Source organism: Lepidochelys olivacea (genome assembly GCF_965140295.1).
Source record: "Lepidochelys olivacea isolate rLepOli2 genome assembly, chromosome: 24".
In the NCBI taxonomy this organism is placed as follows: domain Eukaryota; kingdom Metazoa; phylum Chordata; order Testudines; family Cheloniidae; genus Lepidochelys; species Lepidochelys olivacea.
The window spans coordinates 2,832,915-2,848,305 of NC_140434.1; positions in this window are offsets into that span (position 1 = coordinate 2,832,915).

The following is a 15,391-nucleotide window of genomic DNA, read 5'->3' on the forward strand; positions in this document are numbered from 1 at the left end:
GCAGAATGGTTGAGGGATAACGTTCTAGAGCAAAGTAGACTAATCCAGTGTATGACCAGCTTCAGCACAGGATGCAAGGTCTTCCTTTTTCAGAGAACTATCCTACCACTGCTGGAATGATTTTTAAATTGCTGTATACAGCCCATGACCAGAAGAAGTGCTCAGTGTAGCTCAAAAGCTTGTCTCTCAGCAACAGAAGTTGATCCAATAAAAGATATTACCTGACCTTCCATGTCTCTCTAATGTACAGTCCAAGCATAGCTTCCTATAATGAGGGAAGTAGGAAGAACAAAAGACTCTATGAAGCTTACTGGGGAACTCTCTGTGGATATTTAGGAAGAGAGGAATTGCTCAGTCGTTCCTCTGGTCCTAGATCCTTTGGTCAATAATACCCAGTAGCACCTCTTTCAAAGAAAGGAAAGGAGTACTTGTGGCACCTTAGAGACTCACAAATTTATTTGAGCATAAGCTTTCGTGAGCTACAGCTCACTTCATCGGATGCATGCAGTGGCAAATACAGTGGGGAGATTTATATACTCAGAGAACATGAAACAATGGGTGTTACTATACACACTGTAATGAGAGTGATCAGGTAAGGTGAGCTATTACCAGCAGGAGAGCGGGGGAAACCTTTTGTAGTGCTAATCAAGGTGGGCCATTTCCAGCAGTTGACAAAAACGTGTGAGGACATTTAGCAAAGGCTTAATGTACTGTGCTAGTGGGTATTATAGAATAATGTCCGATAGATAAATGTCCTTCATACTTTATACTAAAGAACATGGGAGCCTTCAACTAGGCTCAGAACAGCCTGGAAAAGAAATGTATAGACATGCTTAAAGAGACAGAGCATGCTTTTCCTACAAAGGAGAATACACATCACTAGCGGAGCTGGAGTGTCCTAGGAAAATACTACTTGAAATATAGGGCCAAATCCTCAACTGGTGTAAACTGGAACAATATCATTGGTGTTGGCTCAAGACTCACATGACTAGAAGTCCCTTCGGAGATGAATTTATAATAACCGAATAATAAAAATGTGAGCCTGGAAGGGACCTTGAGAAGTCATCTAGTCCATTCCCCTGAACTGAGGCAGGACCAAGTAAACCCAGACCATCCCCAATAGGTGTTTGTCCAACCTGTTCTTAAAAACCTCCAGTGATGGGGATTCCACAACGCCCCTTGGAAGCCTATTCCAGAGCTAATCTACCCTTAGAGCTAGAAAGATTTCCTAATAGCTAATCTGAATCTCCCTTGCTGCATTTTAAGCCCATTACTTCTTGTCCTAGTTTCAGTGGACATGGAGAACAGTTGATCATAAATGCCGTGAACATATTTGAAGACATTTATCGGGTCACCTCTCAATCTTCTTTTCTCAAAACTAAACGTGGCCAGGTTTTTTTAACCTTTTTTCTTGTACGTCCGGCTTTCTAAACCTTTTGTCCTTGTTGTTTCTCTACTCTGGAGTCTCTCCGGTGCATCAACGTCTTTTAGAGTGTGGAGCCCAGAACTGGACACAGTGTTTCAACTGAGGCCTCACCTGTGCTGAGTGGAGGGGGACAGTTATCTCCTGTGTCTTACCTACAACACTCCTGTTAATACAGCCTCGAATGATATTATCCTTTTTCACAACTGTGTCACACTGTGGACTCACATTCAGTTTGTGATCCGTTATAGCCCACAGATCCTTTTCAGCCGTACGACTACCTTGCCAGTTATTTCCCATTTTGTAGTTTGCATTGGATTGTTCCTCCCCAAATGAAGTACTTTGCACTTGTTTTTATTCAATTTCATCTTGATGAATTTACACCAGTCCTCCAATCATCATAGGATGAAATTCAGCCAGGCTAGAGGGACACCATAAAGGTCTGTGCCTCACTTCAGTCCTACTTCAGTTCTTTGTATGTTTAAGAGAGATCCAAATGGAGCATCTGTCTTTTGTCGCCCTTTGCAGAGGAGGAAAGTGCAACCCACAGGGACATATTAAAAGGGAACTCAAGTTATTGGATTTCACTGGGCATTGTATCAGCCCCGACTCTATTAAAAACCTTGCTCTTAATCTCTCTATTCATGTCCTCCCTATCATTCATATGGGGATAATGATTCATGGGTTTATAGATTCCAAAGCCACAAAAGGGACCACTGTGATCGTTCATGTTGATTGCTTGTATAATGCAGGCCACTGAATATCTCCGAAAAAAATCCTGCAGCATGTCTTTTAGAAAAACATTCTGCGGGACCTTGGGCAAGTCAGTTCATCGCCTCCCAATCTGCAAAATGGTGATGATTGTCCTTCCTCCCACCCTTTCTCAGTCATGTCTAGTTAATTTATCAACTCTTCAAGATAGGAACTGTCTCAGACTCTGGGCTTGTAAAGTGAGCAGCACACTGGGGCCCTGATCTCAGTGGTGGCATCCAGGATATCCTGGAGTTCAAATTATAAATAATAAGATTAATACTAATTAGGTGTGGCGGTATTCTAGTTCTAGTCTTTCCACTGAAGTGGCCTTGGGCAACTCAGTTAGGATTTGTGCATCAACGATCTCTTCATTAAGTAATAAAATAATAATTACCTATTTCATACAAGTGTTGTGAGAATTAATGGTGCCATGAATGGTGAAAATGTAAACTGCTATAAAAGTTATAGCCAGACTTTTTTTTATTGTCTGAAGCTGTAAAAGGAAGGATTAGCAGCTGCAGGGTGGAACGGTCAGGAAACGGGGGGCAGGTGGCCAAGAGAAGTGGAAGAAAGAGGATGGTAGAAGGTCAGAGCTGTGGGATCGCAACAAATGGTCACCAATAAAGGCTTTAGAAAACAGGAGCATTTCAGTGGCAGGTCCCAAAGAAAGAGAGGAGTCGGGGGCGAGTGGGGGGGGAAGAGTGAGGAGATAAAAGAAGGCGAAGGGTTCAAAAATATTGGTTAGAAGGAAGTCTATGGGGAAAAGGGTATGAGGACCAAAAGGAGAAAATGGGCCAGAGATCTGGCCAAGAACTAGAGGACCAAGTCATCAACACCCTCTCTTTAATTAGCTATATATGCAAGTTCCTACAGAGCCCCTACTATAATAATATTGGATCACTGGAACTTTTATTCTTACTCTCCTCTCCACAGTGTGTTTCGGGTTTACCTCCATCACAGAGACATGTCTTCCTATTGACAGCTTGTTTGCACTGTTTTTGTAGCTGTGTTAGTCCCGGGATATTAAAGACAATGTGGGTGAGGTCATACCTTTTATTGGACCAACTTCTGTTGAGGAAAGAGTACAAGCTTGTGAGCCACCCAGAGCAACGCCACCTTGTGATGTGATATTTCCCCACCAAAAAGTTAAAGTCTGCAATGAGCCCTTGTCTCGCATCATGTGGAGACACAAGAGCAGTGGTCTATGTACTACCAGTTGTAGTCACATTCCAGGACCAATTCTCAGCACTTGCTCTCAGACAAGCTAAGTGGGAACTGCAGTGCCAACTGAATAAGGAATGTGTATGGTTCTGGGGGCTCCAAAGTTTTTGGTACCTCCTATGGTTCCAGGGGATCATAGAGTTCTGGGGTTTCCTATAAGGCTGTAGATATGGCTCTGGAAGTTTTGGGCCATGTTAAATACAGAAGAAATATGCACAGAACAAGGAAGCACCAGGAAATGAAAAGCAAAATGCAGTTTCACAACTAAGCTTATGGGCATGGCTTTCAGAAGTGCTGAGTATCCATGACTCCAAGGGAAGTCAAAGGGAACCAGGAAAGCTCAGAACCTCTTTAAATCAGATCTGCATATGTTTTCCCCTTGTTATGCTTTTCCTTATATGAATAGCTTTTTTGTTTTTATCACGTTTCAGCTTAAGCCCCTGCTTATATTATATTTTGCCTTTTTTGACATCAAGTGAGGTAAAACAAGTAATCTAAAATTGTTGAAAATAGGACATGACCGTCAAATTCCACACATGCAACCAAGAACGAAGAACATCCTGTGTTAAATGCAGCTGGCTGGAGTAGGTGAATGATTATAGCCTGCCGTGAAACCCTGGAACTATATTCGCTCTACTCTGCATCACTTTGTTCTGAAAGTATAGACTTGACTTCTCATTTGCTTTAAAATTCTGTTGCATTGTAATATTGGCCTTCTGGTTTTCCTTCCTCCTGCATTTTTTATTTACACACCACTTGGTGAAATTCACGCCTGTGCAAGGGACCTGCAGTAGGCCTATGTACTACTTAAGCCTCACTCAGGTAAGATGAGAATCTGGCCTGTTAAGTGGTCATTAGCATTGTGCACATCCTTTGTACAGGGGTCAGTTTCACTATTGTTACATACATTTGCCAAAGAGGGTTCATATTCAGAGTCCTTGGGTCGAAAGGCTATATGTATCTTCACTAAAGCCACTGATGGAGAACATGAGAGCTGCCTGTGATATGTTTATGCGTATTATATATCCATCCATTTGTTTAGTAGCTATTAAATTGCTTGCTAGGTGACTACCAAAGAGTTAATTCTGTGAGAGCTAGCTACAGTTGGCTGGCAAGCAGACAGTGGCTTCGGATAATCCCTAAAGCTATTACACAAAAGCCAACAGAACTTTCAAATCCTTTGAAGTTTTACCTCTGCTTTGCTTAAGACACTGTCATGCTCATGATTCCAAGGGAGATGTGATCCAGACAGAGAACCTAACAAAGAGTTTTGAAACTGTTTAAAGCACAGGCTCTGATGAGATGGAGATGGAGGAACTGAATGGAGGCATTCTGCTCTTTGGACTCCAGAAGTGTGTGGGGAGGGAGGAGAGCCTGGGATAAGCTAGGTCCATGTAAGTACAGGTAAGACATAGGTTCATAGACTCCAAAGCTAAAAGGGACTCTTCTAATCATCTAGTCTGACCTCCTGGATATCACAGACCATAGAACTTCCTCCAAAATAATTCCTTATGAAGTAGAGCGTATCTTTTAAACAAAACATCCAATTGCCAGTGACGGAGAATCCACCACGACCCTTGGTTCATTACGCCCCCTGTCAATATTTTACATCTGATTTCCAGTCTGAATTTGTCTAGCTCCAACTTCCAACTGTTGATTCTTGTTTATCTTTGTATAAAAGTGTGTAGACTGTCTAATATGGTAAGGTATGTTTCTCTGAAAGACCTGGTTTCTAGCAGAGCTTAAAGTGGTCTAAAAAGACTAGGGGGTCTATTATAATCTGGCAGCAGCCGCTTTGGTAAAACACTGTGTAAACCATACTTTGTTTTAAGTTATCACTTCGTCACTGTAATAATCCCTAGTCATAGCTCCCAAATGGAAGTTGACAGGAAAGGACAAAATGCAGCTAAGGAATCAGAGATGGGACATAAAGGACTGCAGCCAAAGTCCTGGTCAGAGAGTGGGGTAGAGAGGTGGAGGTAACAAGACCTATCCCCTGACGGAGTGGACTTGAGGAGATCATGCAGGGTCAGAGGTATAATTAACTCAGTGACGATGACTTGCTCACCAATGATCTCCTGAAGAGACAATATCCCCCAGTGGCTATTTGATTTTCATTAGGATTTTACTAGTATTTTCATTAAAAAAAATACTTGTTAGAATTGACTGGCTAGATCCACAGCTGGTGTAAACCAGCTTGAGATTCCACTGGCATACTCAGATTGTCCTAGACAGAGCTGTACCAGATAAAGGGATGGGGTGGAGGTAGTGAATCATGTTTGGTGTTATTCAGGCTGGAGTTTCCCAAGAGCTCCACCCCACCAAGTAAGCCCTTTTTAAGATGGCCTGATTCTTATAACATCTTTCGATCACAGCCATGCAAAAATCGATGGGTAGCATCAATGTAACCTTATATCTCTGCACTGCCTCTTAGCTCATCTAGGGTGTGGTACCAGTATCCAGCTTCAAAACCAAATAATTCCAAGGGTGTTAATTAAATCTTCATTCTGAATTATTAAAGCAGGGTGTATACTAATTCCAGCAAGAAAAACTAGCAATCTTGGCTTTCATTTCTTCAGGCTTCCTACTGAAGGCTAAGTGAGCCTGCTAAACATATTTACAGACATGCCTAAAGATAGAGAAGATTGGTTTACCATAAAGAAGAAGAGCATACACGTCACTGAGAGAGCTGGAGTGTCCTGCAGTAAAATACTCAGCACACAGCTGAATAAATTTTTTCAGACTAATGGTTTATTTGACGAAAAATGCGGTTTCGGTCGCCCCAAAACTGTTTGCAAATTTGACACAAATAGTTTCAGCCATTCACAAGGTGGCTGGTGGAGGGGGGAGGCTGTCAGTAAAGAAGTGGTAATAGGGGACTGCCGCTTGACCCAGTTATAACCTTTAGCCTGGCAGATAGCACCGTAGGCATGGGTTCAAATCCCTGCTCTGGAACATCTCAAGGCGGAACAGATTGGTCAGAGGACAGAACATCTCAAGACAGACTTTTTCAATTAATCAAAAATTCCAGAGAATTTAAGATTCAGTCTTGCCAAATTGATTTTTGTTTCTTTTTGTTTGTAGTATTCTAGTAGCTTGTTGGTCTCAACGTATTAGAGAGACAAGGTGGGTGAGATCATATCTTTTATTGGACCAACTTCTGTCAATGAGAGAGACAAACTTTCGAGTTATGCTGAGCTCCGTTTCCATGCTGGGAGAGGTACTCAGGGTGTCACAGCTAAATAGAAGGTGGAACAGATCGTTTAGCATAAGTAGTTAACACATATTCTAAGAGACCATTCAAGGTGAAGTGGCCCATGAAGCTCTGCAGTCACAGGACTAAAAAGGGGGATTAGTGGGTTATAATAAGCCATAAATCCAGTTTCTCTGTTCAATCCATGATTTTTAGTGTCTAGCAAAGTTATAAATTTAAGCTCCCAGGCTTGTGATTTGAAGGTGTTGGGTCACTTCACCTGGAATGGTCTCTTAGAATATGTGTTAACTACTTATGCTAATCGATCTGTTCCACCTTCTATTTAGCTGTGACACCCTGAGTACCTTTCCCAGACCTGCAGAAGAGCTCTGTGTGGCTTGAAAGCTTGCCTCTTTCACCAACAGTTAGTCCAAGAAAAAACACTGTCTCACCCACCTTGTCTTTTTTTTTTCTTTTATTTATTTCTTTTATTATTTATTTTTCAGAACTGCCACTGAACTGAAACATCTGTTCTTTCTCCTGCTGCACTAGTGACCGTCAATGATTCACATGACTGGAGGTCCTTCAGAGCTGAATTTCTAATCCTTTTACTATGAAATGGGCCCCAGGGCAGAATGTCAGCCCAAAATTCTATGCTCCACTTCTGTCCCACTTAAACCCTATTTTGAAAGTTTAATAGGGATTTAAATGGTGCATATGCCTTCTGCCAGGACTGTGTCCAGGAGATAACTGCAACCCACCGAGTCATATCTGAAGGCCATTTAACTCATTGAAAAGCTGTCCACTGATTTCCTTCCAGTTACCTGCCTTTGCAGGAGCCTCCAGCACTGGTACAACTTGGTCCCTTCTATTCTCTGCCTGTGGCAGACAATAGTTTAGACTCCTGTGGACTGTAATATTTTGTTGCATTTAGGTTGTTGGGAGTGAGTGTGTGGGCGCTGGGTAGTTTTGGTGACCTGTGAAATATCTTAAACTCTATTAATTCATTTCAAAGGGCCCATAGAGAATTGTTAGGGGTAGGAATCCTAAACATACAGAATAAAATCTCCCATCCTCCTAGGAGTTACAAGGATAAATTCCACCATGCCCCCAACTGGATACTCACCTGGATTTAAAAAAAGAACAAACTAATCTAGAATCCTGTGCACAACAGCAGATTGCACTGCTGATACATATCTGAGCCAGCTCATATTATCAGGTTATTAAATTCTCATTTTGACACCTGTGAAGTCAGTGGAATGAAACAAGAAAAGAACAGGGGACGTAACAATTTAAGATTAAAGCAATTTGCAGGGTGTAATATGCATATCCGACAATCTAGGAATGCCTAATAACCATAAACAATTATTAAAACAGTTACCAAAATTAGAGGTGTTACCTGTGTGAAAATTTAGTTTGGTAAGTGACAAGGACTTCCTTCACCAAGGGCTTCTCATATCCTCTGCCTGGTTTAACAAAACTCATTAATATTAAAATGTTGCTTTACTGTTTAGTTTGAACATAGACTTGAACCTGCACAAACATTCTGTGATTCTAAGCAATGTTAGGGAAATGCACCCCAAATTCACAAACAGTTTCAGTTAACTCCAATTTCAATGAATAAACAATTCACCCAAAAAATGTTGCCCAGTCAATTGCAGGCAGTGGTAGAGTCCAGTTTCAGGTGGAAAATATAAGGTGGGTAATTTCAAAACCACATAGGGATTTGGGACTCCTAATTCTGGTTAAATTTAAATTGGATATTCATAAGCCTTAGACAGCTTTCAAAAAATCTCAGCCTAAAAGGTACTTGGCTACTAGAGAATATTATTTGGGCATTTTTTAAATATATACATAAATGACCAAATCCTCATCTGACTTACTAGAGACAGTGTTTCTGCAGCCATGTCGGCCCCAGAATATTAGAGAAACAAGGTGGGTGAGGTGATATCTTTTACTGGACCAACTTCTGCTGATGAGAGAGACAAGCTTTCAAGCTGCATCAAACTCTTTTTCAGGCCCCGAAGAGTTCTGTGTAGCTCGAAAACTTGTCTCTCTCAAAATATTTTCTTGACCACCTTGTTTTACTAGAGTCAGGGCAAAATACACCAGCAGAGGATTTGGCCCTACTAATTCCATCAGGCTATGGTGATCAGCTTTCATAGATATTTTGAAGTGGAACTAGCTAGCTGGCTAGACTCCATCATTTGTTTATCCTCCTTTTTCAGGGAAAAGCTCACCTGTACCTTACTTGTATAAGAGACAGACTCTCCCTATGGGCAGATTATTCTATAATGGACCATTTCAGGGTACTTATAATTTTTTTCTGCAGTATCTGCGGCTTAACACTATGAAGGACAGAATAATGGACTAGCTGGAAAAGTGGGCTGGACTGGTCTAGAGATTCCTGAGTTCTTATGTGTACAACTAACATTTGTAGATCCAGCCCCTCAGCAGGTATAAGTTAGTGTAGGTCCACTGAAGGAAAGTGAATTGTGACCATTTATATAATCTGTAGGTTTTCTTTTCACAAAAGCATATTTTCTGCTTATTCATTTGCATGTATTGCTGACTCACAGGCTTTAGAAACCAGGCTTTACTGCACAGAACAGGTTTGCATGCTGAGATTAAATCTTAACAAAGGAGGTGGAATTATTAGCATTATCTCCACCCTGCTCAGCCCTATAATTTTCTAAACTGGTTTGAAAATAACATAGACTCTCAGATTCCAAGGCCAGATGGGACCATTGTGATCATCTAGTCTGACCTCCTGTGTAACACAGGCCATAGAACTTCCCCAAAATAATTCCTTCTGAACTAAAGCGTGTCATTTAAATGAAATCCAACCTTGATTTAAAAGCTGCCAGTGATGGAGAATTCACTATGACTCTTGGTAAATTCTTCCAATGGTTAATTACCCTCACTCTTAAAATTTTACAACTTATTTCCAGTTTGAATTTGTCTAGCTTCAACTTCCAGCCATTGGATTTTGTTATAATTTTGTCTGCTAAACTGACGAGCCCATTATCAAATATTTGTTCCCCATCTAAGTAATTATAAACTGGGATCAAGTCACCCTTAATCCAGCCTTTGTTAAGTGGAATAGACTGAACTCCTTGAGTCTTCTTTGAAGGTTTGTTTTCTAATCATCTCATCCTTCTTGTGGCTCTCCTTTGTCAGTGATAGAATGTTTGTATATAATCTGCTTACTTGTTACAATCAGAGATTTTAACCAAACCATCATCCTTAGCCTTCCTTATTCTGTGGGTTTTGTCAGAACAATTCTAGGGCATTGCAAGAAATGGGCTTCAAAAGGGAATAACAAACAATACAAAGTATCGCAATGACATGGACATGGGAGCAAATGAATGGTCTTGTGGTTGCGGCATTGTATTGCAACATAGGAAATCATGAATGGTGTGGAGAAAGTGAATGGGGAAGGGTTATTTACCCCTTCACTTTACACAAGACCTAGGGGTCACCCAATGAAATTATTATGCAGCATATTTGAAACAAATGTAAGGAAGTACTTCACACAACACACAGTCAACCTGGGGAACTCATTGCCAGGGGATGTTGTGAAGGCCAAAAGTATAACTGGGTTCAAAAAAGCAGTAGATAAGTTCATGGAGAATAGGTCTATCAATGCTTATTAGCCAAGATGATCAGGTCTCATAAATAAACTAGGGAAATGCAACCTAGTTGGAATTACTATAAGGTGGGTGCAAAACTGGTTGGAAAACCATTCCCAGAAAGTAGTTATCCATGGTTTGCTGTCCTGCTGGAAGGGCATAAGGAGTGGGGTCCCTCAGGGATCAGTTCTGGGTTTGGTTCTGCTCAAGAGAATTCAGGGTTGCATGAAACTGTGATATCGTAACTCGCTATGAAAATAATAGGCAGCCTTCTTGTTAATGTCTAATGCTATGAAAAGAAGGACTAGACTCTGCAGGGGGAAAGGCTCAAGAAACAGGGCAGGAGGAGGGATGGGGATGGTGCAAGCTCAAAGCAATGAGACCTCTGCAAACATTCATCAATTCCGGCTTTACAGCAGAAGTGCATTTCAGTAGCAGGTCTGAAAGAAAGAGGGAGGTTACTTAGTGTCTCCGAAAGGGAGACAATGAAAGTGAGAAAGGTTCATAGGTGTTGGTTCAGAGGGAAGCTCAGGGGAAAAGAGCAAGAAGGCCATAAGGAGAAAATGGCAGCAGTGTAAATTTGGCTGAAAATTGGAAATCCCTGAAAAAAAATTACATTAAACAAAATCTCAAATTTTGATGCAAAATATAAAATGTGCAATTTTTCACCCAGCCGGGCCATAAGCTGAAGCTATGGAACCTGTGGAACATGTCAAACCAAGCAGGAAGATCCACAGAACAAGGAGCAACCAGGAAATGAAGAGCAAGGCAAAGATTCACATCTGAGTTTAGGGCATGACTTTTGGAGGTACAGAACAGTGAGCACCCACAATCGCAGTCGAAGGAAGTGGCACTAATTGTTCACCTTTTTAAAATACCCTTGAATGATGTGTGACTGCTGCTCTTCGGAGTAAAAGCTAAAAGGTTGGAACTCAGTGAGGCTAATCACGTGGTGAAAGATAAGCACTTGTGTAAGTGTCTGCAGGTTCACAACCCAAGGCTGCACAAGTAAAAGAAAATTCTGCTCTGCTTTTGATGCCTTCATGTCTTTGGGGCTTTGAGGAGTTCATATGCCAGGTGAAGCAGCAAGGGGGAAGTGAGTGGTGGGGAAGAGTCTCCCAAAGTCTCTACTCTACATCAGGGCCTAGTATAGGGAGAAGAGGCTCCAAAGGAAACAAGGAGGCTCTCAGAGGTGTAAAATGGCCCATTTTTCTCAATGGGAGGTACTTAGCTGAATGAGAACACCCCATTCAGACAAATACTGCCTGAAACTAAGGTTATGTCTACACTGGCAACTGAATGACAAAACTTTTGTCTTTCAGAGATGTTAACGCCCACCCCAACCCCGAAAGACAAAAGTTGTGCCCCGACAAGCACCAGTGTGAACAGCGTGTTGTCGGCAGGAGCACTCTCCTACCAACAGCGCAAATGTCGCTCGTTGGGGGTGGAAGTTTTGCCATGTCGCGAAAGGCTGCGTAGTGTAGACATAGCCTAAATCTCTGAGAAGCATAGACTGCCACACTCATTTCAGCAGGTGTTTTCTTTCCCTTCTCCTGCTCACCAAAGTGATGCAGAGCAGGACTCAGGCAGGTGGGTATATAAGATTGGGTACTCCTTAGGGAAACCTCACCTTCCTCAAAATTCCATACGGCTCTCATATTTTGAAAAGAATCCAATTCCATCCCCATAAACCAAGCAGAAGGCAGGCTGAGAGAGCAAATATGTATGGAATGGGCAGAGAATACACATTTCCCAAACAGGATTCAAGCTCAGAGTTCTTGGGTTGTATGTCAAATGCCTCTTTCTTAAAGCCTTTCAACAAGGAGCTCCAGGGGCGGGGAGGATCAACAGTGGTTATTTGATTTTCACTAAGATGCTGTTGCTATAATAATAATAATTATTATTATTATTTATTATTTATTTTAAAGTTTATGGGACGAATCTTTAGCTGGTGTAAATTTGCTCCAAATACCACTTTCATACTCAGGTTGTCTTAAAAAGTGCCATACCAGTTAAGGGAATGGGATGGACTTAAAGAATCAAGTTTGGGTTTATTTGGTTTAGTGATTCCTAAGAATCTCCTACCATGTGATCATAGTTTAAAATTTCCTGGTTCTTACAACAGCTGTTCACCACACCTATGCAAAGATTTATCGGCCAGATCAATCTTACCTTCTCGTTTAGTTTTTAGCTTATCTCAGGTGTGCCACCAAGATCTACCTTCCGCAATGTCATAATAACAAAACTATTAATTAAACCTTCATTCTGGATCAATAAAGTAGGGCACATGCTAAGCACAGCAAGAAAAACGAGCATACAGGAGCTCCCTGGGAGAGGCTGTGTGTCAATATTTCCATGCAAAGGCAGCATTCACAGTACTTTAAAATTCACAAGCTCCCATTCAACCTTATCTCTTTGAGCAACACCCCAATGAGAGATCATAGGCCGTATCCTTCCTGGGTGAGAGGGAGGAAGAGGAGTGTGAACAAACTTTTCGGCCTTCTTTTGATGAGGAAGACACTCGGTAAGCGTGCATTAAATTCGCCCACTTTTCCCATTGAAAAGAAACCCCCCTTGAAGTTTTCACACTTTCATCCTTGATCTAAGCAATTCTTCTGGGACACACCTTCGCTTTCCTCTGACAGAGCTGGATGGAGCACAGTAATACTTGCTAACCCCTCATTGGAGCAATAACAGAGAACCCAGGACAGGGTGCAGAGGTGGAGTTCTCTTGCCTGCTGGGAAAGGGGAAGGAGTTGTTAGAATGAGGCTCAGTTCTCTTATATTTCCTTCACTTGACATTCCCAGAGGAACCTCAGCTTCTGGTAGTGACCGTCAGAGCCATCCAGCCCACCTTAAAGTTCTCTTCAGATCCATAACACCGTGTCTTGAGGGACAGTGCAATTGCAGATCGGATAGATGTCATGGAGTTATGGAAAGCAAAGAGACTTCTTCCATATCCGTACTCCCTGTTGCCATCTCCACGGTGGCCACGTTAAGGTTCGGTGGGAATGTGCTGTGGCAGTTATTACTCTTTAACAAACTCTTTATTTCCTGGTTATTAGAAGTTTTAAGTTTAGCTACACACCACATTTGGAAGGCTATGAAGCAGGGCTGCCCAACCTTAAATCTACGTTAAGTCTTTGTCCCTGAATTTGCCTTTGCTAGTGCAAACTTGGCTCTTTGCTTACAAAGACTTACACGGGGCTTAATGTTAACCATGGGAGTACTCACACTGAGTTCAACCAGAATCCCCACATGCTGAAAACACAGTGTGTTCGTAAGTCTCTGCAAAAACTGGGCTGTACAATTCCTTGTTGGTGGGGGAAGGAATAAAATCAAGCATGTAATTATAGCATATCAGTGGAGTGCGACAGTGGATATTCACAATTCAGCTGAAAAAAAACCTTTTAAAGGTTATTTTAACAAAGATGAACACCATATTCAATGATCAGTGGAGGGTCATTTTGGCTAAGACCCAAATAAATATTGTTTAGAGCAGGGGAATACTTCCAAGTTGAAAGTCACTTGTTTATTAATATTTTTGCTGTGTTGTAGCTAGAAGTTGGGGTAACCAGACCTCTCTGAGAAGGAAAATCGCTCCACAAAACCATAAGAACTGAAATGTGTTTAACAAGAGTGAATGTCACCTCCATCCCTGATGCAGAGGGCCTGGACAATGCAAATAACCACATAAAGGACTTGATTCTCCTTTCACTTCAGAAATAAGCGGGACTTAAGCCTGCCCACGGTCCTGTGACTTGCACTCAGAGTGGTTTGCAAGGAGGAGAAAGGAAAACCAGGCTACTGGTATCATGATGCAGCATCATTTTTAATAGGAATGAGAAGCAGAGTTATAAAGTTGCAAAAAGAGCTAATACAGAAGATTAAGGACCTATTTCCAGGGTTTCAATCAGGGCTCAAACTATTCACCTGCTCCAAGGTGAAATATTTCACCCAAGACATTTTTCCTTTGGTTGAATAGGACAAAGCACAATACAAGCAGCAGACTAAGCCGCTTCCCCGTGATGCACTGTCTGTAACCACATTAAAAGCCAAAAATGAACGGCACACCTGTATGGAAAGGCTAAAACTGACAGGGCCTAATTCTCATTGATACTAAGGCCCCTTTATATGGCTCTAGCCATGGAAAGGGGCCATAATGCGTGTGTAAATCTAATTTATGTCTGCGTTAGAGTGCCTGAAAAGGGATTTTAGTATCAATGAAAATCAGGCCTCAACTGTTCTTGACTTTCTGTGAATATGTACTGGAATCAGCCTTACTGTGCTAATGGTAGCAGAGTCGCATTGCTGGGAAGACATTGGAAGATTTAGTTGTAAATCGAAGGCAGTGTTTCCCAAACTTGGGACTCTGCTTGTTCAGGGAAAGCCCCTGGCGGGCTGGGCCGGTTTGTTTACCTGCCGCGTCCGCAGGTTTGGCCGATCGCGGCTCCCACTGGCTGCGGTTTGCTGTGCCCGGCCAATGGGGGCTGCGGGAAGCTGCGTGGGCCGAGGGACGTCCCAAGTTTGGGAAACACTGATCTAAGGTAAAAGCCTAATAGAAGAGAGACGTATATGTCTGTCTTACAGAGGGCTTCAGCATCCACAGCTGCCATTGACTTTAATTTGAGTTATGGGTGTTTAGCACCTGTGAAAACTACGCTCATGAGCACTGCTCTGAATCTTGCTTTTCATTTTTTTTGTTGTTCCTCATTTCGGGGACATTCATTCTGGACATAAGATGACCGATAGTGTCCAGAGTCAGACTTATTGCCTGGATTTATCCTAGGGGAAGAATAAGTGCATGAGTATTTTGGAGTGTACTGGGGCTCACTCCTCACAAAGACACTTTCAGCGTATGGCTTTGAGCACCCAGTGACTCCTGGTGTCGAAGAAATCCCAGAAGCTGACCCAGATATCCTGGAGCCAGATGGTACTGAGGATCCCACAATGCTGTCTTGGGGACAAGTGCTGAGAATTGGTCCTGGGAAGGTCACGACCACCGGTGGAGGGTAGATCACCACTCTTGAATCGCCACATGATACAACACAGGGCTGGTTGCTGTTGTTCACAATGGGTTGTGGGCATGTGACTTCACATGGGTTGTGGCACCAGTCATTGCATGGCACTCCATTGAAAGACATCTTTCAGAGATAGCGGCAAACCTGA